Raw genomic sequence first — 18,023 nt, 5'->3', positions numbered from 1 at the left:
CAGTGACTGTCTTTACTCACTGATCTCGTATCTGTTCTGCATTGTGTTGACTCAACTATCAGGCCTGATTATAGTGATAAAACTGTTCTGGGATCAGATTTATGAGTAACGGCACATGAATGGCTCAGTCTAGGCAAAAATGAAGAAAATGAACCAGTGTATGTTATAGTATCCCAAATGTACCACACTCAAACACAGTTTTGGACACATATGTGGTTAGAGGTGACCACCTCATAAATATGCAGAAAAGAGCAAAATCTGCTTTCGGTTTCTGGGAAGCCACAACACACACAAACGCATGCACTCTGTGCTGTGGCTGTTTAGCCAAGAGGATTTCATCTATATACACTCACCTGGCACTTTATTAGCAACACCTGTACACCTAGTCATTCATGCAATTATCTAATCACCCAATTGTGTGGCAGCACAGCAGTGTATGAAATCATGCTAATACGAGCCACCAGCTGCAGGTAATGTTCACTTCAACCATGAGAAGGGCGGAAAAAAGTGACCTTATTTTGTGATTTTGACCAAGTCATTTTGATTGTGCCTTGATTATTGGTGCCAGACTGGTTTGAGTATTTCTAACTGCTGATCTATTGGGATTTTCACACAATGGTCTCTACAGTTTACTCAAAATTGAGCAATAAAGAAAAAAACATCCAGTGAGTGTCAGTTCTGTGGATGGAAACATTTTGTTGATGAGAGACACCAGTGGAGAATGACCAGGCTGGTTTGAACTAACAGAAAGTAACTCAGATAAACACTCTGTACAATTGTGTTGAGCAGAAAAGCATCAGAATGCACAACACAACCTTGAGGTGGATGGGCTACAACAGCAGAAGAACATGTTGGGTTCCACTTCTGTCACCCAAGAACAGAAAGCTGAGGCTGCAGTGGGCACAGGCTCACCAAAACTGGACAGTTGACGACTGGGAAAATGTATGCTGGTCTGATGAATCTCAATTTCTGCTGAAGCACACAAATGGTAGGGTCAGACTTTGGTGCATGAATCCATGGACCCGACCTGTATTGTGTCAACCGTTCAGGCTGGTGGACAAAGTGTAATGGTGTGGGGAATGTGTTTTTGGCCTGTAAATACTTAGCAGTTATTGCTTGAATGCCACAGCCTCTTTAATTATTGTTGCTGACCATGTGCATCCCTTCATGGCCACAATTTACCATCTTCTAATGGCTACGTCCAGCATGAGAATGGAGCATGAAACAGCAAAAGTTGTCTCAAACTGGTTTCATGAACGTAGTGCAGTGTTTTTCAGTGGCCTTCCCAGTCACCAGATCTGAATCCAGTAAAATGCCTTTGGTATGTCGTGCAATGGAAGATTTGCAGCATGAAAGTGCACTGAAAAATCTGCAGGAATTGCATGACACAATCATGTGAACACGACCCAGAATGTCCAAGGAATACTTTTCAAATCTTTTGGAATCCCTGCCATAAAGAATAGAGACTGTTTTGAGAGCAAATGGAGACCAAGACCCAGTATTAGTATAATGTTTCTAAACAAGTGCTTGGTGAGAGTATATCCTGTAATTTATGCAGGCAGGCCATTCAAGTCTTATTTACAATGGCAGTTTGGTGAGCACATATGTAGACATCTATAACCTTGCAAGTCGCGAAAGATACTTTTAGTGAATGGTGAAACTTCCAGCTCTGGAGATGGGGCTTAATTTGGCTGAGGAAACTTTCATTCGTTTTCTTTGCCATCTAAGTTACTCTCAAAAGTCTTTGACAACCGAAAAAACTGAGCTGGGATGTATGGATGGAGCTAATAATGGCAAAACCACTGATTGATCAAATGCAATCAAAAAGTTAGATGATTATCAGAAAATAAAAAAAATCTAGCCAGAATTACTGTTTGTGACTTTTCACAAAGAACAAAATCCAGAGTAAAAGTTATATCAGGCTCCTCCATTGCTGCTACTATTGTTTGTGTTTAGTGTTAACTGTTTATTCCAACTATGTGAGCTAATAGGAAACCCCACCTACTTTCACAGTTCTGTTGTGTGATGGGAAAAGGACACAGGTACTCAGTCAGGGTACTGATAGTCCTGGGTTCACATTTGTTATCATACTATGCTGTACTGTACTGGCCAATGGAAACCTAACAATGAATTCATCAACATCAAAGACTTTATTTTCCACCTGAAGTTTAGCATTGAATTCGTGTAGCCTGTTTATAATTTATAAAATTATAAAATTCAAGGAGGAATAATCACGTGCCTAATAAAAGAATAAGCTAAGATTTCTCTCATTTGTTAAAATGCGGTTTAAAAAATTTTTCAGCGTGGAAAAATCAGGTCAGCCATGCGTCTGAATGAAAGGCCACCTTTTCAAGAGGTGAAGCATCAGGAAGCATAAGATTAGCATCTCTTACTGGTGACGTATTTTACCAACTATGCTGTGGAACGTAGTCAAAGATAGAAATGTTCCACTGATGTGGACCAATGAGACCGCTACACAGACATCCGCTTCAAAGACCCTCGCTATCTTCACCCACCCAGCATCAGTTTCTGAGATGGAGAGATCAAGAGTCACTCTCATCACGTTCATCTGTAAGTAAACTTTTACAGACTCTTTGTAGGATATATTTTTAAGTTTGTTTGTAATGTCTTGTGAATAATAGTATGAGATCTGCAGGTGTTTTGTTCTCCAGGATCTCTGGAGCAGAAGTGGAGATGAGAGTCAGACCAGGAGACGATGTCACTCTCTACAGCGACTGTGTTTGGAAGAGTGGATTTATAATAGTTTGGTTTAGAAACTGCTCACATGAACATCAGCCTCCTCTCATTATGTCAGCTACAACTCAGAGTCATCATGCTGCGATATACAATGATTTGATGCAGAATCCTCTTCCACGTTACTTCTTTGTGCTGAATTCCTCCAGCCAAACTCAAGATCTGCTGGTGAAGAACATCACTGAATCAGATCTGGGTCTGTACTACTGCGCTGTACAGGAGAGAAAGATTACAGAAGATGAAGCTGGACGTGGTGCTCAGACAGATGTTTTTCATTACGGAAATAGAACAATTGAACTCTCTCTACTTGGTAAGATCACTCAGTCTGACCTTATAATTCTTTTTCTTGACCCCTGAATCTTGTTAGAATTGTTACAGGATGTATAACTTTATAAAAATGTATAAAAACATCTTTCATTTTCTTGAATGTCTTCACAAGCTGTTATGTAGAAACGACTGAATGAATTTTAAGTTGTGTATTTTAATTTATTAAAGTGGTATTGCGTTCTTATTTCAGACACCACACCTCAGACCCCCTCCACACCTCCTGTATCAGACTGTAGTGTCTGCTGGAAGCTGCTGGTCACTGTGTGTCCTGTGTGTGTTCTCCTCTCCTCCACCTGTGTGTACTGTATCTACAAAAACACAACTAAAGGTACTGTCTCTTTGAATTCTCTTACACTCACCCATTAGACTCACAATCAGTTTGTATTCTGGGTCTGGTCAGTTCCATGAGCTCCTCTCTGTATTGAATTTAGTTCTATGCTATCACCTCAACTTACCTGCTTGGTTAAGAATAGACCATCAGTCAATGATATTTAGCCAACAGTGGTCCTATTATCATAACCTGACCACTGATGAAGAGCTTGAGGATGACTAACAGAAACTGTGAATGGAAAAGGATCAACTATAGTGTCTAACTGGGCTCAGACAACTGTAAATGTAGGTGTGCTTAATAAAGTAGCCTGTTGACTGTACTGTGTTTTACTTGTGTTCCATGTTTTTCCAATAATGTGGACGGTTAACATATACAGTTGTTCTTGTTTGGTTCCAGGTAAGATTCATAACTACCAGAATGGAAAATGTATTTCCTTATTTTTCTGATTCATTTCATTGACAGGGAGGAAGAAACATGGTGAGGTGGAGGGTGAGAAAACAGAGAATCGGAAAAGTACTAAAAGTAACAAGGTATGGGAGCATCATACAAAATCCTTTAGATCTATTTAAATACACACATTACTAAGAACATATTTTTTGTGATGTGCTGAAGAGTTCCAATTGTTATATTTCACTTTAAATTCACTGCATATAAATTTTAATTCTATTCTTGCTATAAAATTAAACTGACAGGATCATTTTTCTGAAAGTCACATCTTTAAATTGTCTGCAGGTTGGAGGAGATGATGTTTGTTATGCTTCGCTGGATCTCCCAAGCAGGAGACAGACACAGCTGAAGAAGAAGAGAGTAGAGAATTTTGATTTCAGCACATATTCTGAGGTTAAAACTGATAGATTGTAGCACTGCTGAGGAGGGCGTTTTCTGGTCATTCAGGAGGTGGAAGAGATCTTGTGGTGGTCAGAAAGTGATTCAGTCATTCATTTGAATGAACTGAGTGAGTAAAACTAATTTCAGTGCTTTGTAATGATGTAATGGTTCCTTCCCTACATTTTCAGATAACCAATTTATTTTAACTGTGGGGCAAAATAAATCCGATCTATTTCTTGTAACTAAAGGTGTTCCTCAGGGCTCAGTCCTTGGACCAGTTTTATTTAAAATCTATATTAATGATGTTGCCACCTCCATTGTGGACTGGAAAGTGCATCTCTGGGCAGACAACACTGTTCTGTACTGTTTAATTAATTATTTTTATTTTACCTTTCTTATGGTTTTACTGGTTATATTTTGTCTTCTTTTACTGTTTTCCTCTAGTTTATGTATTATTTTATCTGTTTTACTGGTTTGATGTGTTCTTACGCTTTACATTATTACTTTAATGCTTACCCTTCTTTTCAGTTGTTGTTCAAAAGCTCAGCTACATTGCAAATGAAACTCAGTGTACTCTGAGTTTAAATTAAAGTTGATTGACTGACTGACTGATTTATTGATTGATTAATTTGCCTTTCACAGAGATATTAAAGCATGCATTCTGATTCCAGTCCTGGTGACCCCACAATTTTGTGCTTTCTTCATCTAGCACATCTGATGCAAATCCTAAACTAATTACCAAGCTCCATTAAGTCACCAGGACTTACTTTGGGAAATGCTGTGTTAAAAGTTAGAGCACATGTTTCAGATCCTCCTTGTGCTCTGAAAAGTTATAAGATGGGCAGATATATGTCTAAAGCTAAGTCTAATAACTTAGTTTTTCTGAAATCTTAGGTCTTGTTCAGACTGCCAGCCTAAATCTGATTTTTGGCATATCCAAATTGAATGGTTTATAGTCTGGACAGCAAAAAAAACACATGAAATTTGATTTTTGCAAATGAGATCTGTAATAAAGTGCGTCCCTCGACCTGGCAGTATGCTGTGACAGGGGACACACCTTATGGTGAACCCATTCAGTTCTCTTTGCTCCCCAAAGCAAGGATAATCAGTCTTCAGGTAAGTACAGGTAAGTGTTTACAATCAGTCATTATATTGTGATGTGTAAAGAGGTACTTTACATCATCACAGGATCCAAAGCACATTTAAAGGATACAATCCAGAAAATCCAATCAGATTTTTACAGATGCATCTCAGTTTGGCTGCTCTGGGCCCTCGAATCGAATTTTAAAGTGTCTTTTGCATCACTTGTAACACAACAAACAATGACAATGCCAAATTCAGAGTAATGGAAATGTTGGGATTGAAAACGAGTGCCAAAGATTAAGGTTTATGTGTACAATTTGCCAATTTGCAGGACAAATGTATTTGTCTCGGCGATCTTTGGTCTTGTAACCCTTTAAAATGCTAAAGATTTATTACACATTGAAGTCCGTGTAGTTACTGAATAAGATATAAAAGGTCTGGGATTTTAAGGGTTAAATAACTACTTATTATTAGTCAATATAGTATGATAGTAATATTAGCTATCATCCACATCTACTTTAATCCATTGTTGAATTTACAGTTTATACATTATTGTCTGATGTTTTTGGGTGGATACAGCAGATTCTACCACACATTGCACCTCAGGGATAAAAAAGATGTCCTTAAACAGACCCAACCCAGCATTGGGGTAGAAAAAAACAACACAGCAGCCTTTAGAGTGCACATATCTGCACGTCTCAAAAAAATGTAAAAAGCTTCTGGAGAAAAAGAAGATCGATTGAATTCTTAGTAAAGACAAATTCACTCCCTAATGAGTCTCATGCAGACAAGAAGCCTGAGTGTTTTAGCTGTATCTGATCAGGACATTACACTAAACACAGCTTTCATTATACCGATCTAAAAGAAATGTTTAAGACTTTGAGCCAAACATCAATATTGTCTTATTTATATGTATTAACTATGTGGGGATCTGGACAGAAATAGGCTAATTTGATCTTGTGTTGAAAGAAATGCAGTTCCTGAAACATGCACTTTGTTTCTCTCAACCCTGTGTGGGTGTAACTCAGAGATTAAGATCAGCAAACATCAGTTACTCAAACAGGAAATCTACATATAGACCATTGTTCAGTGACTGTCTTTACTGACTGATCTCACACCTGCTCTGTAGTGGGCCAGTACAGCTTTCAGGCCTGGTTAAAGTGGAGAAACTGATCTAGGATCTGATTTACATATTTCTCAAGCTTTGATAACTACATTGGAGTTAACAGCATATAAACAATGACTAGACAAGACTGTTTTTTAAGTTCAGTGAAGCAATAAAGAAACTGCTTCAAATGGCCCTTTGTTCTGCACCACACAGAGACACACACAGTGAAGGAAACATCTGTGGTTATAGATCTACATCCTCCAGGTCATTCCACTACACTCAGATCAGGCCTCACGAAGGCCTTCATCATTGTCAGCTTTCACTCTTGAACTGGTTACCCTAAATCTAAATGACAAGTGAAGGTTCATACACCTCAGCAATGAAGTTCAGACATGAAAACAAAAACAGGAAACCTGCCACTCTAGGCTAGATCACACCACTGCACACTGCCTGCCTTTGATAACAGACATCTACTAGCAACTGGGCATTCTTAACTGAGACTGAGTAGCAGCTGCATCAAAGGTCAGATGTGTAAAAACAACACATTCACAGTGGACTGCTCTTAATAGCTGACCTCAGACCTGCTAAAATTTCCTTTAAGACCAGTTTATAGTTGGTATCTGTCCTGTAATCAGTAAATAGCTTAGTTATGTGAACTATTCGGTTTTCATCAGCTGGAGTTCACAGAGCTACAGATGTTACTGAACAGTGATCTGCTTTGGTGCATCATTTATGCAAAGTAATCTTGTTTAATTGATAGAATATGTGTAGATATCTACTCCTGGAGGCAAATAGTCCTAAAAATTGTTTAATGATTTAAGCCAGTGCTGTGATAGAAAGTGAAAACAGGGAACTCAGGCCATCCAGAACTGATACATTAGTGTCTGAATAACTTCTTTAGGTTTGGTAAAATAAATTTCTCCTATATTACTCATGTTTACTTCATTGGACATTTCTTCACTGGTAAACAAAGCTTAAGCACTCATCAAATCAAGAGAATCCCATCATAAGACCACCTTCTCACAGTGGTACAGCTGCAATCACACAGTGACCAGTCAGGAAGCATGTGATCAATTTGCACGTCTCTCATTGGGACTTGTCTGAACGGATTAACCGCTATGTTGTGAGATGTAACCAAAAACAGGAACCTTCCACTGACGTGGACCAATCAGAGCTCAACACAGACATCCGCTTCAAAGACCCTCACCATCAGCCCCCCAGCACCAGTCTCTGAGATGGAGAGATCAAGAGTTACTCTCATCACTCTTATGTGTAAGTAAACTTTCACATCTGTTAATTTTAACCTCATAGCTCATTTCATATTACACACAAAACAGCTAAGATTGGTTTGTAGCTACATCTGTAAATGTATCTGAGATGTGTTCATCCTTCACTGTTTAATTTACATTTGGTTACATGTGGTGGTGGGTTGAGGAGACTTTAGGAGGGAAGAGAACTTAGTAAAAGGGCTTTGTGCAGCTTCTGCTTAACACTAAAAGCCAGATGCTACTTGAAGAACCAAGAGACATGATTAAGTAATAGAGAGACGACAGGGAGGTGGGGGTGAGAAAACTTCTTCATGAGAAATGAAAGGTAGAGAGCCTCAAGCCTGGTCTTCTTGGCTTCTGTTTCACAACTACATTTTGAATGATGTGTTGCAGGTGGTTTGTTCTCCAGGATCTCTGGAGCAGAAGTGGAGATGAGAGTCAGACCAGGAGACGACGTCACTCTCTACAGCGACTGTGTGCGGAAGCGTGGATTTAATGCAGTTTGGTTTAGAAACTCTTCAAACAAACATCAGCCTCCTCTTATTATATCAACTCTTGATTTGATACAGGGTGCTCACCCACGCTACTCTTTTGAGTCTAATCAATGTAATAAAACCTACAACTTGCTGGTGAAGAATGTGACTGAATCAGAACAGGGTCTGTATTTCTGCGCTCGGCAGGAGATAAAGATTATCAATGATGGAACTGGAGTTACACACTATGAGGATGTTTATCATTATGGAAAGACAATCACTCGACTCTCTCTACTGGGTAAGATTACTCATTATGACCTACTGATTCTGGTGTTTGCTCTGAAATTAAAGACATGTGTATGTACTATTATAAATTCATAGACAGTTAAAGAATGGGGAAAGCTGTATTGCATAAGATATGAGAATTTGGAGACCTCTCTGGTGCAAATGTGTAAATGCACACAACATGCCCATTAACTTTTTGTATGCTTTGTGCTTTGGACCCCTTCCCCAACTGGATTAATCAGATTATTGAAAGAGAATTCAAAGAGAACTCAGTTCAAAAGTAGTGAAGACATCTTCATCAGTATGATGTATCTGAGTATCTGAGATCATTTGAGACCCAAATATTGAGCCAGACCTTCTTTATGAGCCTTTGCATGTGATGTTAATACATTATAATTTTTTGTTTTGACAACAAAAACCTTACATAGTGCAGCTTTAATGTGTTTTCTTGAGCATTTTCTGCACTTTCTTAATAAAAGTCAGGTTCCCCAAGTTCAGTTCAAGCAGTTACATTTGATATTTTCTTTCTTAATTCAGAGCCCACCCCTCCTGTATCAGACTGTAGTGTCTGCTGGAAGCTGCTGGTCAGTGTGTGTCCTGTGTGTGTTCTCCTCTCCTCCACCTGTGTGTACTGCATCTGCAGATACACAACTACAGGTACTCGCATTTAATCCAAACCCATGCACATGTATCCACCTCTGCTCCCTTTTTCCAATAAAGTGGAAGTTGTATGCACATGGCATTGGGCTTTTCTTGATTCAATGGAATATTCTTAATTGCCGGATTGGATATTTATGCTTCTGATTTATTTCATCAAAAGGAGAGAAGAAACATGGTGAGGGGGAAGGGAAGGAAAAAGAGAATCAGAAAAGTACAAAAAGAAACAAGGTATGAGTGCAAAAAATACTTTGAAACACTTTTAAAAAGTTGAAAGAATAAATGGAAATGCAATATGTAAATTTATCATTGCCAAAAGTCAGTTTGTTGGTAACAAGTGGTAAAAATAACACTTATTTAAACATTTACATTTTATCATTTACAATTTGAGCAGAAAGTTGATGGAAACATAGCTACTGTGGTCGACAAGTGACAGATACCACAAATGACAGAACTTTTCTGGCAGTAGATTTAAATGATTCACTTTATTTCTTCCTGGTGGGCCCATCATGTTTATGGGATTAAAAATATGTACACATTACTAAGAATAATGTATTTGCTCTGCTGAAGAGTTCCTTTTGAGACAGGAAAATAGGAAGAAATTATGCACAGCATCATACTTCATATTTTACTGCATATAAATACTTCTATACTTTAAAATTACTTTTAGGAAGAGTTTGCTCAAAGCCAAAATGGAGGACAGGATGTTTGCTATGCTTCGTTGGATCTCCCGAGCAGAGGACAGAAACGTCTGAAGAAGAAGAGAGTTGAGAGCTCAGATTTCTGTGCATATTCTGAGGTTAAAACTGGTAAAATATAAAACTGCTGAGGAGGACGTTACTTTCAACATTCAGGAGGTCAAGCTTAAGTCTAAAATTCATTTTTAGCTCTTTAAAATGATCAGATTCATGTTCAATATTCTTAGACAGCTTGAATTTTAATATCAAATATTGAATATTACATTGAAAATGGGACTTGCAATGCAAACATCGACTGAACAAGGATTTCAACTAATCCAGGTACTATCATTCTGTTACTTAGTTACTAATCTTTCCATTTGAATCAGTTTTCTTGCTTATTACAAACATTTTACTTTTTCCTCTAAATAATTTATATTTTTAGTTTGTATATTTGGCTCTGCATTCTGTTAATAACATTCATATCAAAAATATTGTTTAGGGAGAGCCTGGGATTTTGTAAACTGCATTCTGTACTATGAATGTTCTGAATAAAAAAGAGGACAAATACTGATTGAGTGAAGTTTCAGAATTGTTTGAAATAAACTGTCAGACCTTGCTAGCTCAGGAGGAAGCTTTGTGTTCATTGAATATACCTGGTATACTGCCAGTAGGGAATTAGCTCTGGTAGGGGGAGAAAGAGATTTCCAATGAGACTCCTTTTGAAAAGTCTCAGCTCACACAGTGGAGGTTGGAAAGCAGGTGGTCATGGCTCTTGGCCGCTTTCCAGGAGATTTAGACTTTCACTTCAACCTAGATTTAAGTTTGCTCCTGGCTGGCTCGTCAATTGATATATTCCAATAGTTCCTATTAGCCATCCTGGAATATCCTGTGGCTGCATATTTTGGTGTGTTTTCTGCTCTAACACAACTGATCCAATTAAATCAGCTCATTTTATTACATTTTTCACCTCTGAAGCTACTTTTATGTGCCTAAACAGCTTTAATGCTGTAAAACTATGTGAACAGTTTCAGTACCATGGACAGTGCATGCAGACAGTCTACACACTGGAAAAACATGTTTGAGTTTACTTGATTCAAATGTTCATTTTTCCAAAAAAATGAAATAAATTACAATGCATTATTGCCATTGATTATATTCTATCTGATGTACACATTTGTATAAAGTAAACACAAGGCAACATTTTCACTGTGATTCTCTATAATTGTAAAAAGTCTCTCTTACAAAATAGGTTGATTTCTTAAAAAAGACAAATTTGCTTCCTGGTGAGTCACATGCAAGTGAAAATCCTTAGTGTGTAGCTTTAAATCATCAGGACATTTCAGGACACTGCACTGACCACAACACTCATTTTGCAAAGATATACGCCCAGAGGCACTCACCACTCACACACTTACTTAAGTATAACTATAGGCCTCACCATAATCAGAACTCTAAGTATAACCACCGAGGTAGTGGAGATGTGGAGGCGCTGCCTATCCCTAAGCACATGATTCACTCATTGGTTTTCCCAGTCGGTATGTGTTGGCGCCTTCCCAGGCTGGCACCACACTACCATTAAATGTACTTTATTACTAATCATAAACTGAAACAATAAGCAAGAATCATTTAGGACCTTTCCCCAAAAATATCAATGTTTTATTAATAATTTAATTTTAACTTGGGCTGGAAGTTAGGGAACCAGCCCTGTCACTGAATCGATCCTCTGAGCCGACAGTATGTGACTGAAGTGCCCTTGAGCAAGGCACCTAACCCCCAACTGCTGCACTGCAGATAGGGCTGCCCACCACTCTGGGCAAGTGTACTCACTGCCCCCCAGTGTGTGTGTTCACTAGTGTATATCTGGTGTTTCACTGCACAGATGGGTTAAATTTCCCCATTGTGGGACTAATAAGGGTCCCTTAATGTTAATGTTAACTTAATATTGTTAATGTGGAGATCTGGATAGAAATTGACTAATTTTAATTCCTGAAACATGCTAATGCCTGTTTACACCCACATGTATAAGTTCATTCAAATCCACAATCATTTGAAGTAGTATCCCCCTCTCCAACCCTGAGAGTTTAAGAGCAGCAGACATCAGCCACTTTAAAACAGGAAACCCCCAATGAGGCCCGGCAGCTCAGAGCACATTAGACCACTTTTCACTGATTGTCAGTGATGCTGCATACTTGAAAAGTCTATAACAGGGGTGCTTAACCCTGGTCCTAGGGATCTACCACTCTGGAGAGTTCAGATCCAGCACACCAGGCTCATAGTCAGATGCCCATGAAAGCGTAGATTACTTGGATCAGGTATATCAGATTAGGGTTGGAGCTAAATTTTGCGGGGTGGTAGATCTCCAGGACCAGGATTGGGCACCCCAGTCTATAGCAATGAATTGGCTAGAGATCTGTAATTGTGCTTCTATACAGTGGGCCTAGGTAAAACTGCTGATATGATCAGTGAATGGAAGCTTAGACCTGTACAATATGACTTTGTCTTGTTCCAGCCTGTCTATCATTGCTGGTAGACTCTGAGTATTGGATTTGGCCCCCTGCTCTCTTCCTAGTCCTGCTCTAGAAGCTAATCCAACCCGTACTTTTGCTGCAGTCCTGATCTCATCTTCACTGGTGTTGCTTGATTATTAGATGCATCAAATCAATTGACATTTTATCAAGTTCACCTAGTATATAGAGGCACTTTGTAGGTATACAGTTGACAGTGCACTTTGTAGTTATATGACTGTGGCCTGTCACTGCACAATTTATCAGCCTTCCTCTACTTTGTCTCTCAATTGAAAAGGACTAAATATGTTGTCCATGGTGGTTCTATGGTGGTTGGGGATATTGTTTAGGTGATGGACCATTTTCAGCACAGTGGCATCAACATAGCAGGGTGTGTTATGCTTAACAGTATCAGAACTGCAAGAATAGTGTGTTTTCTGATTCATTTCATTGACAGGAGAGAAGAACCATGGTGAAAATATGGGTGAGAAAAAACAATCAGAAAAATATAGAAGGTAACAAGGTATCAGAGCATAGTCATACACAAACTCAATGGACATGTTCAAACCTATGCTCACTATATACAGCACATTGTGTTCCACATGAGCTGTAAGGATATATAACAAATTATATATTTAACTATGTAACTGTTGATTAATATACTCTGAGCATCAGTTTAAACTTATTACCAATAAGCTTTAATTCTGTACTTTGAATTCAACTGATAGGACCGGTTCCCTCAAAGCCAATTGTTGTTAAATTGTCTGCAGGTTGGAGGAGGTGATGTTTGTTATGCTTCATTGGACCATCAGAACAGAGGACAGAGACGGCTGAAGAAGAAGAGAGTTGAGAGCTCAGATTTCTGTACATATTCTGAGGTTAAAACTGATAAAATGTAGAACTGCTGAGGCAGATTCTGGATTTTCAGTCAGCTGAGGGGCTCCTGGTGACAGACATTATTTTGAACGGTTTATAGAACTAAAAACACATCTTTGTCAACTTTAATTTTATTAATAAATAATAAATGAAAAGGTGACTGTCATGCAAATATGTTATGTAATAAAATTTCTAATAATTTATCTAATTCAGGTACTATTATTAGAATTATCCTTATTAATTGTTCAGTTTGATACGACTCCGTTGCTTATCTTTTGTAAATTTCTTCCTCTCTTCTAAATGGAATGTAGTTTTATTTAATATTGTTGTCCCTGCTTGTTTCTTAAATCATATTCATACCAATGATATTGTGTAGAGTTCACTGGGATTTTACACACTAGATATTAAGTTATGATCTAACTTTCTCAATAAACAATGGCACAATCTGTCTGAGTATAGTTTCAGATTTAGTTGGAATAAACTGACATACTTTGCTACCTCAGAAGGAAGATTTGTATGTAACATGTGGTGAACATGTCTAATGCAAGTCTGCTGTACATCTCCTGTGCTCCTGGCTGGTTCACCAATTTATATATAATAAAGTGGTTCCTAATCTTGATCCTTGCATATTCTGTACCTGTATAATTTGATGTTTTCCTGTCATAGCATATATGATTCAATTAATTATCTAATTAGTTCTTTTAGTTAAAACGTGAGAAGCAGAGGTGGGAAGAACGCCTATATGAAGAGCAGTGGTACTCCATGATCTCCAGTTCTGATACAAACAAGGAAAAAAAAACTGCTGTCTTGCTGGTATTTGATTGTGGCTTTTACTTCTATAGCTAGTTTCTTTTTTAATGAACTGGCCTTAACTGCTTTAACCCTTTAAGTGGCCAGTTTTTCTACACATTTCTATAACCTAAGAATAACTCATGTAGTTACTGAACATGGTATAATGGTATAAACTTTAGTATTAAGGGGTTAATGATGTTAAAGGTAGGTAGTGAACACTGTGTGAACACTAGATGATCCAGCAGGAGTTTCAGTTCTAAGGACATTGAAGGCAGACAACAACCACTTGCATGTCTGTACTTCTGGGGCAAAGAAAATGTCTTAGAATATACAGATTCGATTGCTGTGTAGATTCCACTTATAAGAACATTGCACTGACATTGCACTCTCATTATACTGAATCAGAAAGCAATGGCCCTCTCTCACGGAGGCAAACATACACTTATTTAACCATATGCTTAACACCATTCTTCACTCTAAACTTGGACAGAAATAGATTCATTTAGTTCAGAATTGACAGTTTAACATTTCACTCAAATATTGTCTGATTACTTTGTGTGGTACATAGTTAGCATCTCCTCCCCACTCAGAGTTTTGGAGCCATGTAACATCAAATTTCAGTGAGATAAAGAAAACAAAACTGGTGTGTGCAACTGTTTCTTAAACTGACGTTTTGTATCTTCTGCACCACACATAGACATCTGTGGTTAGTGACGGCCATCTGATTGCACAGAGTTGTACAGCGAGGAGCTCCATGATGGCCAAACCAGTCCAGAATGCTTGCATGCAGTGAGCAACCAATCAAGGAAAATGAAGCAACAGCATCAGACTTCACAGGATGGGCAGCTGTTCAATTCAGCAAAGAAAACACAGAGTTAGGCAAGATCTGAACCAGGAGAGAGCTGTACCTGTTACTTCTACAAGGTTTTCTAGTCTATCTAGTAAGATAGACTAACAGTGGTCTATAGCATCAAATGCTGCAGTAAGATGAAGCAAATCTAGCTACAAGATACATTTCCTTGGTCAGAGAATAACAAGAGATTGCAATTTTCACTAGTGCTGTCTCTGTACTGTGATGTGGCCTAAAACCAGACTGAATTTTTTTCATGTATATGATTCCTATGCAAATAGGAACTTAGTTGTTTTGCCACAGATCAGGTCTCATGAAACACCCTTTACTATTGTAAACGTTTCAAGTCTGATTAGCTTCCAATATAAACAAAGAACTCTATCGTTGATTGTGATGATATCAATGGTATCTTCCTGGATAATTAAAAGCAAAAAGTGAATCTAATATTGACAAGCAGGTCATTATGATGGGTGAGCCCTTACAACTGCACATGCATTACCAAACACACATGCTCAGTTTACTTGTTTACTTACTGTAACATTAGATAAACAAAGACAGGTAAAGATTGCTCACCACCCATAACTTTAAACCCAAGAGCTCACTGGCAACAAAGTGTAGACATGCAAAAACAGGAAACCCAGAGGCCACATTGGGCCACTAACAATGGGCTGTCCATAGCTTTGAGTTATAGGTGGTAACTGCCACTGAAGCAGTTTATAGCTTTTTACACTTTCCAATTAACTTCAGACTCTGGGTTCAGAAAGCACACATGTTACTGCTAACAGCTAAGGTGCTAAGTTGTCCCATTTAACTGTTCACAAATTCAACTTATACAAAGAGACTTTCTTTAATTGAAAGCATTTGTGCAAAACTGTGTTAATGTGTTGAACAGGGAGAACAGTGAACTCAGACCTCATATGATGCAGTTGTGGTTTAGAGTTAAACATATTAAATGTGGATAAACAGTTCTGTTCATGGTTTGATAAAAGTAATTCTTCTTATTACTTGACAGTTACACAAAACCTGGACATCCATCCAGTCAACAGAAATTGACTGGGGTGGATCTATCATGTTAATCACTTCATACATTTATATGAAGTGACCTGCCAGGAAGCATACGGATGTGGACCAATCAAACCTGAGCAAGGACATTTGCTTGGAATACCCTCAGTCTCATCAGCCACCCAACACTAGTCTCTAAAAGGGACAGATTAAGAGCTGTTCTCATCAGTCTCATCTGTAACTAAACATTCATATTTGCTCTTTTTTATATTAGCGTACTTTAGCTGCCATCAGCACAGCTGGAATATGTTAAGGTGTGTGGGATCTTCTCAGCCTTGGTATGATTGGCTGGTATTTTTGTTCTCCAGGACCTTTGAAGCAGAAGTGGAGATGAGAGCCAGACCAGGAGACAACATCACTTTCTACAGCGACTGTGTTCGAAAGACTGGATTTAAAACAGTTTGGAGCATCAACCTCCTCTCATTATAATGACTGAAGATCTGATGAATCTTCTGTGTTACTCTCTTGAGTGGAATCCCTGTACAAATACTCACAATCTGCTGATGAAGGACATCATTGAGTCAGACCTGGGTCTGTACTACTGCACCCACCAAGAGAAAAGACCATGAGAATATGTTCTGGAGATGTTCACCATCATGGAAACAGAACCATTTGATTCTCTTTAGAGTCAGCACCATTAAGAGCCATTAAGAGCCATTAAGAACCATTTGCTGTTGTTGATCTCACTACAATACACAACACACACATTTACAATTCATACATTTTGCATCACACCATTCTTTTACAGCCTGACCTTAGACCGGGTCGTAACAACCTTCCCGCAAGTTTCACACCTAATACACCTGCAACACACCTCATTCGGCTGAATAAGGACTCCTGAAGGCAATATTTAGATGGATAAGGTGGGGTTGATAAGAGTTGGAGCTGAAGTCTGCAGGAATGTAGATCTCCAGGAACAGGGTTGGTGACCACTGATTTAAACATTGAGAGAAAGTAAGCCTGGGTCAGCAGGAGAGAATCCAACAGTCGGTTCAGCACCATAGACAGTGCAAGCAGACGATCAGCTCTCACTAACCTGTGGCTTCTATAAATGTAGTTTCTGTCTCTGGTGTAACATAGATGGATTTCTTAGGAACTACTGTTCTGCTCCCACACACAAGCCTGAGTGTGTAGCTTTAGGAGTTCAGGATTTTGTAACAACCACAGCTCTTATACTGAAGAAGCCACTTACAAAATAAAATTGTTTAAACTACATGGGACTTGTGTAAGGGGGCATCATGCATGGCCCTGCTTTGTCTCCTGAAGGAGGCAGAGATTGGCCTCTTAGAGCAACTGGTACCACCTGTATGCAACTCTACAAGAGGAGAATTCTTCCTGCATCCAGTGCTCTGAGTGTTGAGTCTGCCATACTGCAAGCAGGTGTGTCTAACTAGCTGGTATCTTGGGTAAACATCTCTTGTGGTTAATGTCTGGTGTGTAACTTGGTTTTCTAGACAGGTATTGAGTCTACTTGACTCATACATTAAGTGTTTAAAAAAAAGGTTTCTACCATTTAAGTTTATTTCTAATGTCAGTAACTTGCTCTTGCTGTGAAGTGACCACCCTGTTACAACTTATTCTAACCAGAATTTACCCACAAACCTTCCACAGTACAAACCGTAGGAACTAAAACATTTATGACATTCTGACATTTTATTAATTACTCTGAAGTAGGAGGGGATCTGGAAAGAAGTGTGCTCATTGAGTCCCACAGTGAACACACCCATACTCAAGCACATTACATGTTGTGATGGCTTGTAGGCAGATTTGCACTTATCTAGAAATGTAAACATCTGGTTTAGACTGATTTCTAAGTGATTGAGGTTCTGTTACCTGATGAGTAGCTGAATGCACATTTAACTCCATACGTTTGAAAACAAGCGAACAAACATCCATATTCACACTTTAAGTAATAAAATAATCGCTTTATCTGATGAACAGTGCAGCTCCCCCTCCCCCCTCTTTAACCCTAAGAGTTTAAAATCAGCAAACATCAGCCACTCTAAAACAGGAAACCACAATGAGACCCTGCAGCTCAGAGCACATCAGACCACTGTTCACTGACTGTCTTTACTGACTGATCTCACATCTGCTCTGTATTGTGTAGGTGGGAGTTTCAGGGCTGGTTAAAGTAGAGAAACTCAT

This window comes from Colossoma macropomum, unplaced genomic scaffold (genome assembly GCF_904425465.1).
Source record: "Colossoma macropomum unplaced genomic scaffold, Colossoma_macropomum, whole genome shotgun sequence".
Classification (NCBI taxonomy): domain Eukaryota; kingdom Metazoa; phylum Chordata; class Actinopteri; order Characiformes; family Serrasalmidae; genus Colossoma; species Colossoma macropomum.
The sequence above is the reverse complement of the archived record's forward strand: the minus strand, read 5'-3'. Positions refer to the sequence as shown.